This window comes from Rhipicephalus microplus, unplaced genomic scaffold, assembly GCF_043290135.1.
Source record: "Rhipicephalus microplus isolate Deutch F79 unplaced genomic scaffold, USDA_Rmic scaffold_15, whole genome shotgun sequence".
Lineage (NCBI taxonomy): Eukaryota > Metazoa > Arthropoda > Arachnida > Ixodida > Ixodidae > Rhipicephalus > Rhipicephalus microplus.
In genome coordinates, this window is record NW_027464588.1 from 25200163 (window position 1) to 25215022 (window position 14860).

Consider the following 14860-nt stretch of genomic DNA (forward strand, 5'->3'; position numbering starts at 1 on the left):
ACTGTTGCACCGGTGTCTACCAGAGCCATCGTGGGAACATCGTCAATGAATACATGAACCTTGTTGTGAAGCATGTGAACTAATGGAGGCATACTTGTGTGCAAAGCGGTACGTCCAGCGACCTCGCCTCCATCGGCCGCGCCGGCTAGTTTCCCGGTGGCGGAGAGGAAAGCCGCGGCCGGGGACGGGGAGATGGGGACCGTCGCTGGCGCGTGGTAGGTGGCGTCAAGCTCCTCACAGAGGCAGGCGAGTCACTGCGGATGTTCGGCCGGTGCCCGTGCTTCTGGGCAGTTGAATCCGAAGGCCAGTAGGCGTAATCGGGCTGTTGACTTCGCCGTGCAAGCATCGCTGGTCGGTCAAAAAACGTCGTGCGTGGGCGACGTCGCGATGGGCAAAACCGGGCGATATGTCCGCGAACACCGCACTGGTAGCACACGGGGCGTTCCCGAGGCACATTGAATGCTGCGGTGTGGAGAGGATGCTCAGGGAACTGTTGCCACTCGGACACAAACGGAGGCGGTTGGCTGTCGTAGCTATAACTGCTGCGGGGCGCATAAGACGACTCGACGTAAGTAGCCTGTGGTGGCGGAGCCCTCAGCCGTGGACTGCGGGTGGAGTAACTGCGCTCGTCGAAACTCGCAGCATTGATGCTTGGGGATAGAGTATCACACTGCGGGTCTCCAGCTTGCATGGGAACAGAGACATGGCGACGCAGTTCCTCCCGTACAATCTGACGAATGGTGGAGGAAAGGTCGGCAGGTAGAGAATTCTGGCAGACATCGACGGTGGCAACAGTCGTGACGTTGGCCAGACGTCCGAACTTCGATGTGATGCGACGAGTTTTAAGAGCCTCGAAGGTTCGGCAGTGGTTAATCACGTCGGCCACGCATTCCAGGCTCTCCTTGCCAATGAGGAAGTGGTAGACGTCATCGGCGATGCCCTTGAGTATATGGCCCACTTTGTCTTCTTCCGTCATGTGGGCATCCACCGACTTGCACAACTTCAGAATCTCTTCAATGTAGGTTCTGCATGTCTCACCGGTGACTTGAGCCCTCTGCGACAACGTCTGCTCGGCACGTTTCTTCTTCGTTGCTGGGTCTCCAAAGCATTTCTTAATTTCCTCCACAAACTGGTCCCAGGTTGTCAATGTGTCTTCATGGTTCTCAAACCATACCAGCGCCGTGAAATCGAGGAAGAGCCCCACGTGAGACAGCTTGCTAGCCGCATTCCAACCGTTCGAACGGCTCACCCGCTGATAGTGGCTTAGCCATTCGTCCACGTCATCGCCGGGTTTCCCTGTGAAGGTTCGCGGCTCCCTGTAGTGGTAGGGCGACGTCCTTGCGGCTGGTTGCTGGTTGTCTCCGTCCGAGCTCATTTCTTGAGGTAATGGTGCCAAGCCCGCTAGTCGACGGCTGCGGCGAAGCTCGTGTAGCGGTTCCGTCGTTAGGGGACGGTGCCTCTCCGGTATCACTTGGTAGTAGCTAGCTTACCCAGCACCTCCACCACAATTGTGACGATGGAACGCGTTTATTTACAATATGGGTAATGCAGAGGTGTAGCTCAGCCAAGGATCCACAGCGTCGCTCGCGAGCCAGTCGAGTCTCTTCCTCCTCTTCGTCGAATCTTCGCTTGCGCGTTTCAATATTACTAAGTTCCATTCCAACTCATCACAATATCCAAATCCACGTATATGCAGATGATATTGCTTTCTTCGCAACAAACAGTGATCTGCACTCATTGTATCAGGCATTACAGAATTACATAAACATGCTAGAAGGATGACTTGACAATATACATATGTCAATGAACGTCAAAAGAAGTGCGCTTCTGCCATTCTCTTTTAAGGGTCGTGTCAACATTTCCCTGGTGTATCGTACCGAGCTCATTCCCCAGGTCGATTTCCTGATATACCTAGGCATCGTATATATTAGGACGCTAAATTAGAAAAGCCATATAGAAGAGGTTGGCTGTAAAGCGTCACGTGCCTTGTGGTGGTTACGCCAATTGGGAAACAGAAAAATAGGATTGCGTAGGAGTTTATTGATAATGATTTACAAGATGTATTTGCGGCCTATTATGGAATTCGGGTGTGTATTCTTTTCAGACAGCGCACCTTACAAGATGAGACAATCAATATTATTAGAAATAGAAGCTTTGCGCTCGTGTCTTGGGCTCCCTAAATTTGTGGCAAACAATGCTTTGTATGCGAAAGCGCGCCTTCCACCTTTGTTAACTCGGTTTAGGATACTTACAGTTCAAACTTTCTTAAAAATATACAATTCGCTTTTGCGACAAGCTTCTTACGTTTTTACTCAAGAACCAACCGCATTCTTTGGAACACAATGGTCTAGACTACACTCCCCTCAGGTTAAGTTCGTCCAAGCGTTGCTAGAGCCTCTCAACGTAAATATTTCTCATATTGACATAACGAAGACGCCTAATTCAAAACTTGAAATTAAATTTGATGATATTTTCCCCTCTAATGCGAAACAACTGCCCCTTCAATATTTAAATATTCGGTTAAAAGATTACTTGACTCATCTGTCCATAAACAACAATATTGCGACGGATGCATCCATATTGAACGAAAAGGCGGGAGTAGGCATCTTCTGTATTTCTCTCTACTGGTCTTTCTCAGTTCGATTACCAGATTACACGTCTATATTCATCGCTGAATTATTTGCTCTAAATCTAGCACTTCATAAACTTCCTGCAAGCGAATCAGAAGTGGTCATACTTACCGATTCTCTCTCAGTATGCACTGCACTATCTACAGCAAAAAATTTGACATTATTGAGTATGATTAGCAGTTTATTACAAGCAAACCTGAAAAAATTTCACTTGATATGGATACCTGGCCACTGCGGGATTTATCCAAATGAGATGGCAGACTCGTTAGCCAAAGCATCTTTAAGCGGACCACTCTTATCTATTTTACCTGATTTCGCCTACGTAACAGCACTCAGACATAGAAATGCTTGTTTGCACAAAGAAATAGAAAAATTATCGTTGGATAAAGTCAGAGATTTCGTACATCTAAGATATTGCTGGAACAAACAGTGGTGTATATCTCGGCAATTAGAAATTACAATCACCCGATTACGATGCAGACTTCCACATCTGAATTACTACCTACATAAAGCTGGACTAACAGCATCTCTGTTGTGTCTCTTTTGCAAGGAATCGGAATCAATAGATCATTTCTTTTTATTGCGTCAACGTTATGCTTATCAAAGGAAAAGATACCTGGTCGAACCAATTGAAATGCTAGGTTTAAAAATAAACGTGGAACTAATTGTATCCTTCGGAGGGATTACATTAGGTTATAGCCACAGGGAGGTTTTCTCTGCTGTGTGCGATTACATAAGGACAACAAAGAGATTACCCTGTTAGCCTATTGTTAATATTTACGGCTACGAGACTACCTGAATGCCTGACTTAGCACACTTGATGATTCTGCCGCCCGGTTCTTGGCCGATCCCCCTTTGTGGGCGAGTGCCAGCAAAGCTGAAGGTTCATCATTATCATCATCACTGCAGCCACGATTTAGTGCATGCGCGACAGTATACTGAAACACGGGCCGATGTGTGTTGATGCAAGTGTTCTACAAAAGAAGTTGAACTGGTGATTTTTGGAAAGCATGACAAAAAAGAAACAAACAGAAAGTAGCGAGGCAGACAAAAAACAAAATTGGCAATCGGTTGGTTAATATTTGGTTAGTGGTTGCGTAATTTGATGATGAACTTGAACATCAAGTACAGAAGTCAACAGGAGATCATATGCCACAAACCTTTGCTCACTCTTTTGAATATTAGGCACAGTTCTCATATTCCAGCAAGGATATGTAAGAGTGAATTACGACCAAGACAATTAGTGTGCTGCTGTGGAGATAATGTGCCAGCTATAAAAATCTCCATTTTATTAAGAGCAATTGTATGCAGTAACCATAAAAGTTTGCAGGATTGTTCTGCACCATTGTTTGACCCCAACTGCAGGCAGACGTTCGCAACAAAGCTGTGCAGAAGCCATATTTATTTGGAGGGATACCTATATGTCCTTCGCTAGTTTGTGTACGTCACAATTGACTTTAGCGTGCGTTTCGGCATTCACTTGAATTGCGGTGTGATGTTGAATAAGTGTAAGAGTAGCCACTCCCCATAAATAGGATCAGTCAAAGACTTAAAATGAGTAAAAACCTTTCTATATTGCGAAACAATGCGCATAAATTCTAATTGCTGAATTGAGTAATCGTTCAAATGCTAAAAGACGCTTCTGCCCTAGCTTGCAGCTCGCGGCAGTTCGCGCGAACCAAATGCCAATGCTGAAGTCGGCACGCTAAAATACCACGCAACGTTTATGTGCGAAAGCGCATTGTCTTCAAACAGCTGAGAATAGGTTGCTGTCACTAACACGCGTGTACTCCACGACATAAATAGGCGAAATTGCTCACAGCACACACGCGTGCGAGAAACAAACGTAGGTTTTGACAGCCGAACATAGCCTCGTAGCGCTAGTAACCATGAATTGTGTTGAGCCAAACACTCGCGGTTCACAGGCAAACGACGCACGAACACACGTTAATCGCTCCTGCGGAACGGCGCACCATGAATCGAAGTCGGAGCCGAAAGCGCTCACCGTGCTTGTCTCTAGTTCTTGAAGCAGTATAAAAACTATTCGCGGATAAAATGCATGCGGAAACAAATGCATATGGCACGTGGTTCCACCGAATGTTTGCAAAAAGCTACTTGGTAGATATATACCCACGTAAAAAAACTCGCCTTCATGTGGTGGTGCTGTGGTGCAATGGATAAGACATATGCTTACAGTGCATGTGGTCACGAGTTTGATTCCAGTGCTGAGTGTGTCTTGCAGGTTGATTTCGCAGATGTGAATGATTCTGATACTAATGGTTTTCTAATTACCTAGAGTCATAATATTCACCGCAATATCGGCGAGAAACCGCTCTCTAATGCGTAAAATAATGCTTTTTCACGGAACTTGTCATGGCGAGGCCGCCTGTGGAAATGCCACGCGTAACCACAGCCGTACCTAGCCAAGAAAAATTCGACTTGAAATCCCGGCTAATCTTTACCCATCTATTGTGAAGGCCACTTCGAATCGGGCGGGTTACTCTGGGACACAGCAATGGAGCCGCGTAATCAACTGACTATAAGCGGCCACAATTTCCCAATTTCCTGCCTACTGGCGTGTATTATAGCCAGAATTTGGCCAAGAGTGTACAGACATATCAAAACAAACCAACACAACGTTTTTCCTTTCATATTTTTTCTACACTTTGTGATTCTGCAGATAATGCTGCTTCTTGATGTGCTCCTTGCACATCAGGAAGATAAGAATGTTCTGATTCTCTTTCAAGAAAAGACGTTGCGAAGCAAATTCGTCAACTGGGCGGCAGTCTCCCACGGACTGAGTGGAACACACAAAACGTACGACATACCATATTGCACGAACTTGACTCTTTTCTACAAATCCGGCCTCTATCTCACCTACAATTACACGAAGTTTCTCTTCTCTATCGCCTTTGGTTGGGAGTTGGTTTCACGAAAGCGTATACCTTGTTAATCGGGGTGACTGACAGTGCGGCACGCAATGTTTGTGGCACCGACAAAAATATCGATCTTCTGCTGTGTCATTATCCTCGATTTGCCTCAGAGATACAAGTGCTTGCCAACGCACTGCGGGGACTGGATGATTTGGCCGTTTTCTGTGCAGGTGCTATCACAGCACTGTCCACATCTCTCGACAGTTCTCGAGGCAGTGAAAGCCCTCTTGTGCTTTTTTAGGACGATGAACGCCTGTGACATGCGGTGGACGTCTACACGCTGTAGTCAATATGCTGTCCCTGTTATCTTTTTTTGTTTGTTTTCTCTTCTCTTCTTTCCTTTTTATCTTTATATTGCTATTGTCTTAGCCCCAGTGTTGGGTAGCACAGCAGATTTCTTTCTGCTTAACCTCCTTGCCCTCACCCTTTCTCTTTGCCTCCTCTTCCCCTCAACGTTTTGAACTTACGCGTACTTCAATTAACGCTCAGGCCTCTCATATTTTTGTTAGTTTGCTTTTTGAATTCTCATTGTGTAACTAATATTTTTTCTCGCAGCTGTTTACTTCCTAAGTCCTATAAAGATGAAGGACATCAGCACGAAGCATTAGACAAAATGAAAAAAATGAAGAGAGTAAGATCTTTCATTTGTAATCATTTGGGTATATACAGCATAGGCCGAAATCAAGCACGTGTATTACCAGGAAAAGCGATTTTAATGGCACTTCAAGTCAAGTGATAAGCTAAGAATTGCACGTAGCAAATGGGATCACCTTTCACGAACTACTAAATTTAAAAACAAAAGCTTTTTTTAAGAGAAATACGTGGAAATTGGAATATAAGTTAGGTAAGCGCAAGGTAAAGATAAATGCGCTGTGACCTCTTTTAAAAAATGCCGTACAACTTGTTTTCTCCAAAAACAAATAAAGGAGGGATCACAAGGTTACTCTCACATACGCCGTAACTTTGCCCTTTATTTCTAAACGTGCTTACTCTCCCCAGGTCATCCCTATACATTATATTTATGAGCATCCTTTTGTAGCCACGAAACACTAACCAAACAAGGCTGTAATTATCTAACCAAGCACTTGAACACGCTGGGTTTTATCTTGACAAGCTTTTTATTAGATTAGCCAGGTTCGCATGCATGCACTTGGTGGCTGAATGGGGGCTTCAGCCCTAATTAACTTCTCGCAATGAGAGCGGATGGGCGCGCTGGCAGCGGGAGTCAGGTATCTTTGCTCTGCAGGGAACGTTAGCCACTTTCGGATGCACAGCTGAGGGAAAAAAAATATCTGGCGCACTCGCAGCTCTGCGGCGTTACTCAACTGTTGTTAGCATCCACGAAGAGCGATAGTTGGGCATTAGAAACCAGAGTGGTGGCTCGCAGGTTATCGTGTTGTGCGATGCTTAGGCAGAACTCGGCGAACGCTTAGAGAACCGCAAAGTATTTTTCAAAACATTACAGCAGCGCAGCATAGAAGTAGCTGTGTTTGGCTATGTAACGTGATAAATAGAGACCACTTATTTTAAGGGTCGAGATATCTTGACCACCAATGGCTGCATGATTACTCCCGTACCATTATTCGGCCTTTCAAACAAGAATGCATAACCTGTGACACGCCTAGTAGTTTTACTAAGTCATTATTAAACAGTTTCTATACGCATTGTTATAAATACTACTTCTCTTTAGAAAAAGGAATACAAATAACACAAAGCTTGTCGAAAGATTTGTTTGCAATAAAGTAGGCAGTCTAGGCGGCATATATGTAAATGATAAATAGAGAAGCATTTATGATATGACGCTGTATTTCAGCAGCTATATGTGGCGTCTGCAGATATTTAGAGTGAAGACTCGAGAATAGTTGGGTGAGGGGTTCGTTTTAATTTGATCGTAACACTGTTCCTCTGTATTTTGGTAGTACGTTAATTAGATTGGGATGTGAGATATTGTAAATGTTTCCTGCGCTGCCAGGTGTCAATCAGGAGGCAAAATTACTTCAGAGCAAGTAATCATAAAAACGTTTGTGCTAATAATACAGGATACCATGTGGGAGGCATCACTAAAATGGCATACGTTGCAATATTGTTACAAATGCGTCACAGGTAAAAGGATAGGAAGGCAGTCACCATAATCAGATTCTTGGTGGGAGCGAACACCAATATATGACACGTCATTTACGTACCCTAACGACCAATCAAAATAAGGAACACGGTGCACGACTGAAGAAGCAGTGCTTACCAAAGTAACGGTATATAAATAAAGACAAACGCTTCCGCTCACACACGGGAACCATGTTCATAGTGAAACAAGAACACCGCTATCGCTTTTTCACCTGGTGATCACTTCACCATTTTAAACTCTCAGCGAGGAAGTAGGTGCTTTGGGGCTCGACTACTCAACCGACAGAAAACACCAGCTGCCAGTGTGCTCAGGTTGAAGCGCGCGCTATTTGATCTTAGGAGGGGGGGGGGCTGAATTTTTCGGAGGTTCACTCTATGGCACCATTAGGGTTCCGGTTACTGCATGGGGTCAGCTTTTTGTAATTCGCAAACAAGAGAAATCGCGCTATCTCTGTTTCTTTGTTGAGCATCAAAGCATCAAATACAGGCTCATTTTTTTTAATCTCAGAAGCACGTAAATAATAGGATCTATCCAATTTTAAGCTTAACCTTTGTGATGTCGAGGCCTTTAAACGTGCCATCATTTTCTTTACCGGCTCTTTGAGAAGCCCTTACATTTTTGTTTGTGCATCGAAAGCTAATTTCTTGCATACTACATCAGCTTAACTATACTGCTGAACATTCCTGTTAATATCACTTAGTCTATACGCACATAAATAAAGATTTGTAGGACGAACTGTTCTTGTCGGGACTGCGGTTTTCAGTGTCGTACGACTTCGAAATGCCCCTCAGTGTCCCTAAGTGTTCCAGTTTTATCGGGCACATTGGGCAATGTTACTTCACCAATTCACAGCCCACAGTGGTATGGTTTTCTCGCAAGTGGAGAAAGTTCAGCAGTATGGCTGACGCTGAGAATCCAGGGCGAGTCAGCGGAAACATCTCTAGGTCACCAAGCCTACGTAATGAAACGCATTGTTTTTCTTCGCAATTCGGATTCGACAGCGACTCGAAGTTGGAAACATTGCTGCATTTTTGATGGAGGCGAAAGTATACTGTAGGCTTGTGTGCTCAGATTGGGTGCACGTTAAAGAGCACCAGGTGGTCAAAATTTCTGGAGCCCTCCACTACAGCGTCTGTGGTTTTGGAACGTTAAGCTCCACACATCAATCAAGTTGGAAAGATCACGAAAAGGCTAACGTAAACTTGGAGTACCAAGTTGCAGCAAGTTGGCAGAGTACCAAGTTGGCAACTTGGAGTACCAAGTTGCAGCTGCCCCCCCCCCCCCGAGTAAATGTAATGAAAATAATTGTGATTCTTTGAACCTACTCGCTTTATCTCCCAAGCAAGGACCAAAATTCAGTTTTTCGAAAAAGTTGCAGTGGCTGAGGCTCCACAATTACAACGTGTGAGAGACAGTGACCACCAATAATGAGCGCAGCCCACATCGATAATAATAAACAAACACGAAGGGGATGCTCAACTAGACCTTGCCAGGCGAAAAAAGAATCGCAGTGTAAAATCTTCTTTTTTCCGGGCAACGGAAAATAATGAAGTTTAAAAACTGGCATGTGTGTATTTCAGTGAAACGTACAAAAAAATTACAGCATATCCGTAGAGCAACTGATGATCAATGGGGCGGCGCTTCCAAGGATTTTATTGACAGAGCGTGAATCATTCGTTGGCCACGTTCATCCGTCCATCTGTTTCTCCATCAGTCCGTCTATTTGCAGACGTACACAGTATCTTTTTGTTGATTTTATTAACACCAAATGATGAGGCTTTCCTACTTGTTCAAAACAGCTTAACCAACAAACAGCTTACCGGGAGCTGCGGTAAGTCTACTAAATTTGACACCTGGTTTCATTAAAACGAACTAAGCTTCTCGTGCAAATTTCTTGAAAGAGGTAAAGGATTTTCCGTGTTCAGAACAAAACTAGGTGCATGAAAGCAGACCGTTAAGTTTCCTGTGCCTGCCTGGCAGGGCGGAACTTTCCGGCGAAGAGGGGGACCTGAAACTAATGAAGCAAGAAAATCAATGCGGTGTCAATGTTTTTTTTTTTGCCGTTATCGAGTACTTGCTCCCTGTCAGCACTCACTATGGTTTTTGCTTTTATCAGGCTAGCGACTTAGAAAAGCAGAGAAAATATTAGTGTGTGTGAACTGCTACAATGAAGTACTATATTGTTTCTCCTAACAATGAGAAAAAGAACAAGGGTGTTAAGAAAGCACAATTAAAATGACAGGTATCCACATTTAATATGTGTACAAAATATCATGCAAAAAATTTTACTGCACTGTTTCACATTATCAATATTTGTAACTTCTCCATCGGTTGTTCTATGTAATGCGTTCGGAACACGTTTGTGCGTATTTGTTTTTTTTTGTTTTTTCGCTATGCGATACGGCGCAGTACATTATTCACAGCAGCTAGACAAAATATATCCTACAGTATAGGCAACCAATAAAGACATAAGGAAGTGAATGTCAATGAATCGCTGAACGAATTTGCAATCACACTGTTTTTTTCTAAGTGACTCGAGAAAAATTATTCCACATGTACACAAGGAAGGCTTAAATATTCGTAATTTTTTAACTGAGTAACACTCTCAATTCTATAAAAATATTTACAGGAATTGAAATAATAGGAATAAAAACATTCTGTTATTCATTCTCAAAATTTTATGGGAAAAAATAACACCACATGATGATCAATATATATCTATATCATTAAAGTTTGCAAGAAAAGTTACACCATCTTCCGGAAGAGGATCATGGGGTGATGCGGAGCATCGCCGGGAGTTTCATAGCCGTTTTTACGGTTGTTTTTACCGGTTGGCGGTGTTGCCTTTGCGGTGAACCTAGAGTGTTTTTTGATAAATGTATACAAAGAGTGGTTGGTGCCAATGCGTGGCGCCGGCTACTCCCATTTTTTTGCCCGAAAGTTGACATCGCATAGTTTGTAGCAAACACAAAGCTATATATATGTACATAGCACAATGCGTACGCAATGAGTCCTCATTTTACAATACTGAGTGTCCACAACTCACAGAAATGTGTCTACACTACATAGAAATGTGTCCACACCACACAGAGTTTGTAAAAACACAAGTAAGCATACCAATTCAGGTGTTCACACAAAACAGGAAAGTTCCACAAAATGTCAAAGGCGATCTTTGTCTCAAGTACTGAACTGTTTTTAAAAATAGTTTCACAAAAATATCGTAGTGAAACACGTAGATATTCTTATGAAGCATAGTGGTTAACAATGGCGATAATACAGTTTTTTCGTTTAGTACTTATGATATATTTTTTATTCCTCCAGAAAGTGAACGACTCTTCGCCCAGCAGTGGCTTGTAGATTTGCTTTTGCCCATGGACCAAAGATTTTTGCAATTAATGGAGGTCGCTTTTCCAAAGAGTTTAATTTTAGATGCGGAGCATCTTATACTCGCGCCTTGTAGTGCGCCGTCCGCGCCGTCCGCGCCGTCCACACCGCTTCTCGAACATTCGACAGCTGACGCGCGCGCATGCGCCGTCGCGCCGTCGCCCACTCTTCCACCATCTGTGCATCCCTTCCTCCTCTACACACCGCGCGCGCTTCACTCCTCCACCATCTGTGCACCCTTCCTCCTCTACACACCGCGTTCGACATCTACAATTCTCCTGATTCTCCAGTGGACGCGCATGTGGCGTCGCGCTTCGAGAACATTCAACAGCTGACAGTGCATGCGCCGTCGTGCTGTATATATACTCAAGGTCGGCGCTCGCTCGCTCAGTTGCCGCTCGTCGGTTGGTTTGTACGGCGCGTCGACGTCCAAGGTCGCGGTGAAATGAATTCCAACGAATCCACAAACACAATGATCGACGTCCCTTCGACCAGCGCCGCCCTTTCGCATACGTGTGTACGTGTTCACTCATTTAACACCCCCTCCTACAACCACGTTAACCAATTTAGCCATCGACCCAAGTAAGTCGCAATTTAACACCCCATTTCACAACCACGTTAACCAATTTAGCCATCGACCCAAGTAAGTCGCACTTTAACACCCCGTTAACCAATTATAAGCTCCGCATCCTCCTCAGTGTTCCCCCGAGGGAAGCTGCGGGCAATTTTTTGTAAAAGTTTCTTCAAAGCCCGTAATAAGGTTTACAATGCACAAAAATGTGCTCCACGTCTTCTTGAGCTTCTCCACATGAGCAAGTAGGACTGCTTGTTTTTGTTATTCTATACAGGAAGGCCTTCGGGTAGGTCGTAACAAGTCGAAGTCTATAGATGAAAGTGTCTACCGTTCGGCTAACCTTTAACAGAATAATAATTTCTATACCGGGACCAATGCTATAAAAATGAGATTGCTGAACACCATTTTTGCACCAGGCTTTGTTAGACAGTTGACAGCTCAGCTTATTTATTAGACATCGTCGTTCGCTTATCGGTAGTCCTAGCAGTGATATATTATTCTCCTCATGCGCTGCAGATGCCATGCCATCAGCTATGTCGTTTCCTGTGACTTCACAGTGGCTTATAACCCGCTGAAACGTTATGGTGTGGTTTAAATATTTTGTTATAGGGCAAGTCCTCTGAATTTTATATGCGAGCTCATCAGCGCTGTTGCCCAAGCTGATTCCCTCTAAGTGTTATTACGTTGTCAACACGGCTCGTTACCATGCGTTGCGTGAACGCCGTGTTGAAAATTCCCGCGATGCTCCGCATCACCCATGGGCTCCTTCGTGGGGATGACGCAATGTTTTAGATAACACGCAAGCTGCGAATTTTGATGGTTCAGCAACGCACAAGAGAAATCTCCCACAGGCACTACCTTGCAGTTCAAGATACAGTGCATGTACATACGGGGTGACTAGTGAACGGTCACGCAGCAAGAGCTGTCTTTTCTAGGGAGATTTGATGTGCACCCCGTCTAGGCCGCGCGCACATGAAGGCTGAAGAAACTCGCTAGCAATCGCTGCCTGCATCGCCCTTGCAAGACGCAGTGGGGAAAAATTCCCATCTGATACGGGGGGGGGGGGGGAATAGCATAGGTTAGCGGACACTGTACAGTTTCTTTAATATACACTAAAGGAAACTTCTGCACTAGTGTCTAGGGAGATGCAAGCCTAGGCGCTTGAGCAAGCATGAAAAATATGAGTAGTACATTGATTTGTTTGGTCTCTACTTTACGTTCCTTCTGGCGTCGCGTGGCTTGAAGCTGCTTTGTCAAGAAACAACAATCGCCAAATGTTCGGCAGTTACGCTCCACCACGTTCACTATTTAGGATCGCCATTCCGAATCAGCTCTCGAAATTCAAAACTGCTTGTTCTTTCATTCGAAACAAAGAGAGAACACAGCAATAAAAAAGGCACGATTGCGCTTTGAGGCCCACAAGCACAAAGACTAGGCAAACTTATGTCATACCCAGAGTTTCCGTGGTCGCTGAGCGAATGCAGCGCCAGAGTCTCTTCTAGTGAACTTTACGAATTTCTGTGGCAGATGCTGCCTGCGTCGCTGTTGCGAGGCAGGAGACAGGGAACGTAGAGAGATGGGAGGAGACAAGCACGCGACTGCAAAATTATGCCACTGCTCCATGTCAGACCGCATATTTGCATGAGAAGCATTGAAAAAGAAAAAAGCCGTTTCGGAGCACAATTAGGCCTGAAATCCGCAAATAGTTTTGTTTATTTCGCCCCGTACTTAAAAAAAAAGACATAAGATTCACCCTAATTTCATTGTAGGGTGTACGATTTCACGGCTGAAACTGCTGCACTTTACCTGACAGGAAAGCAAAGGAGTAAATTGTGTCTATGTAGAGTTTGAGAAAGAAAGACTACTAGGGTCTGATTTGGTGGGGTTTCTTTACAATTTGAGTTCATGAGAAGTTTTTGAATCGTAGAGTGAGAGAGAATTCACTAATACCAAGAACAAGAACGTCACTGAACAAAACGAACCGGGAAATTGTATCAACAAAAAGCTCGTATGGGCTTCTCGCACACACACAAAAAGATTGCTGGTAAAACAAGTTGTTGGGCTAGTTTGTGCAAGTCACACACTAATTAGATGATGCAAACCACCGTTGCTATGTTTTATATTTATTTTAATTTGCTTATTCTTCTACGGTGGTTTGTATCGTCTGATTTTATTGTAAAAATTTTTTTCGAATGTGTTTTTAATGGTCCATTGTCTGGACAAATCCGTACTTTTCTGAATCTTTATAGTCCGAGGTATAGGAATGTGTCGCGTTATTACACAGTGAGAGAAAGAGAAAATGAAATAAATAAACATAAGAGACAGGAAAGTTAACATAGAAGCAGAGCAGGTTTGCTGGCCTGTACAGGGTTGGGGAAAAAAGGTTTGAAAAGAGAATAGATATAGAGAGAGATAAAATAATTCAGTAAAGAAATACACGTGCACACACATGCAGGGCTTTCCGATCACAGCAATTCGGAAAAACCGTTTGAACACACAGTGTGCAGGAGTGACGGTGCTATGAAAAAAAGCACCATATTCACGAGGTGAATGATGGAGAGTGGGGTGAAGCATCCATCCGTCCATTCGTTCATGCTTCCGTCCGTCCATGCGTCCGTCTTTGTGACCGTCCGTGCGTCAGTCCGCTCGTCCGTGCGTGCGTCTGTTCGTGCGTCCGCACGTTCATCCGTGCGTCCTTCCTTGCGTTCGTCCATGCATCTGCCCGTGCATCCGTCCATGCGTCCATCCGTCCGTGCAGCCATCTGTGCGTCCGTTCATGCATCTGTCTGTGTGTCCGTTCGTACATGTAGTGAACACTCCAAGTACCACCATGTCACATCTTTTCATCTTATATTCCGTATATAGAAGCACCGTCATCCAGCGGACATTCCAAAAACTAAACAAGAGGTGGCACACGCACACTTTCTTGCGGCTTGCACTACGTGTCTACTTCCCACCTTTAACCACCTCGAGTTCATGGTATATACTGGTTCACTGTATTCATGGCACTACGGCCCCACGCTCGCTAAATCTTTCTAAAACCAAGGAGGTTACACCCAGCGAGTATAACCTAGCAACCCTGTCTTGTCAGATAGTGCTCAATGTGCATGCCTATGGCTGCTAATGGGGAATGAGAGACAGTAGAATTCGCCTTTTAGTTAACGTGCACGGTGCAAATTTTTTATTGTTCAACAACGCTTAGGAGAAATCTCCCACC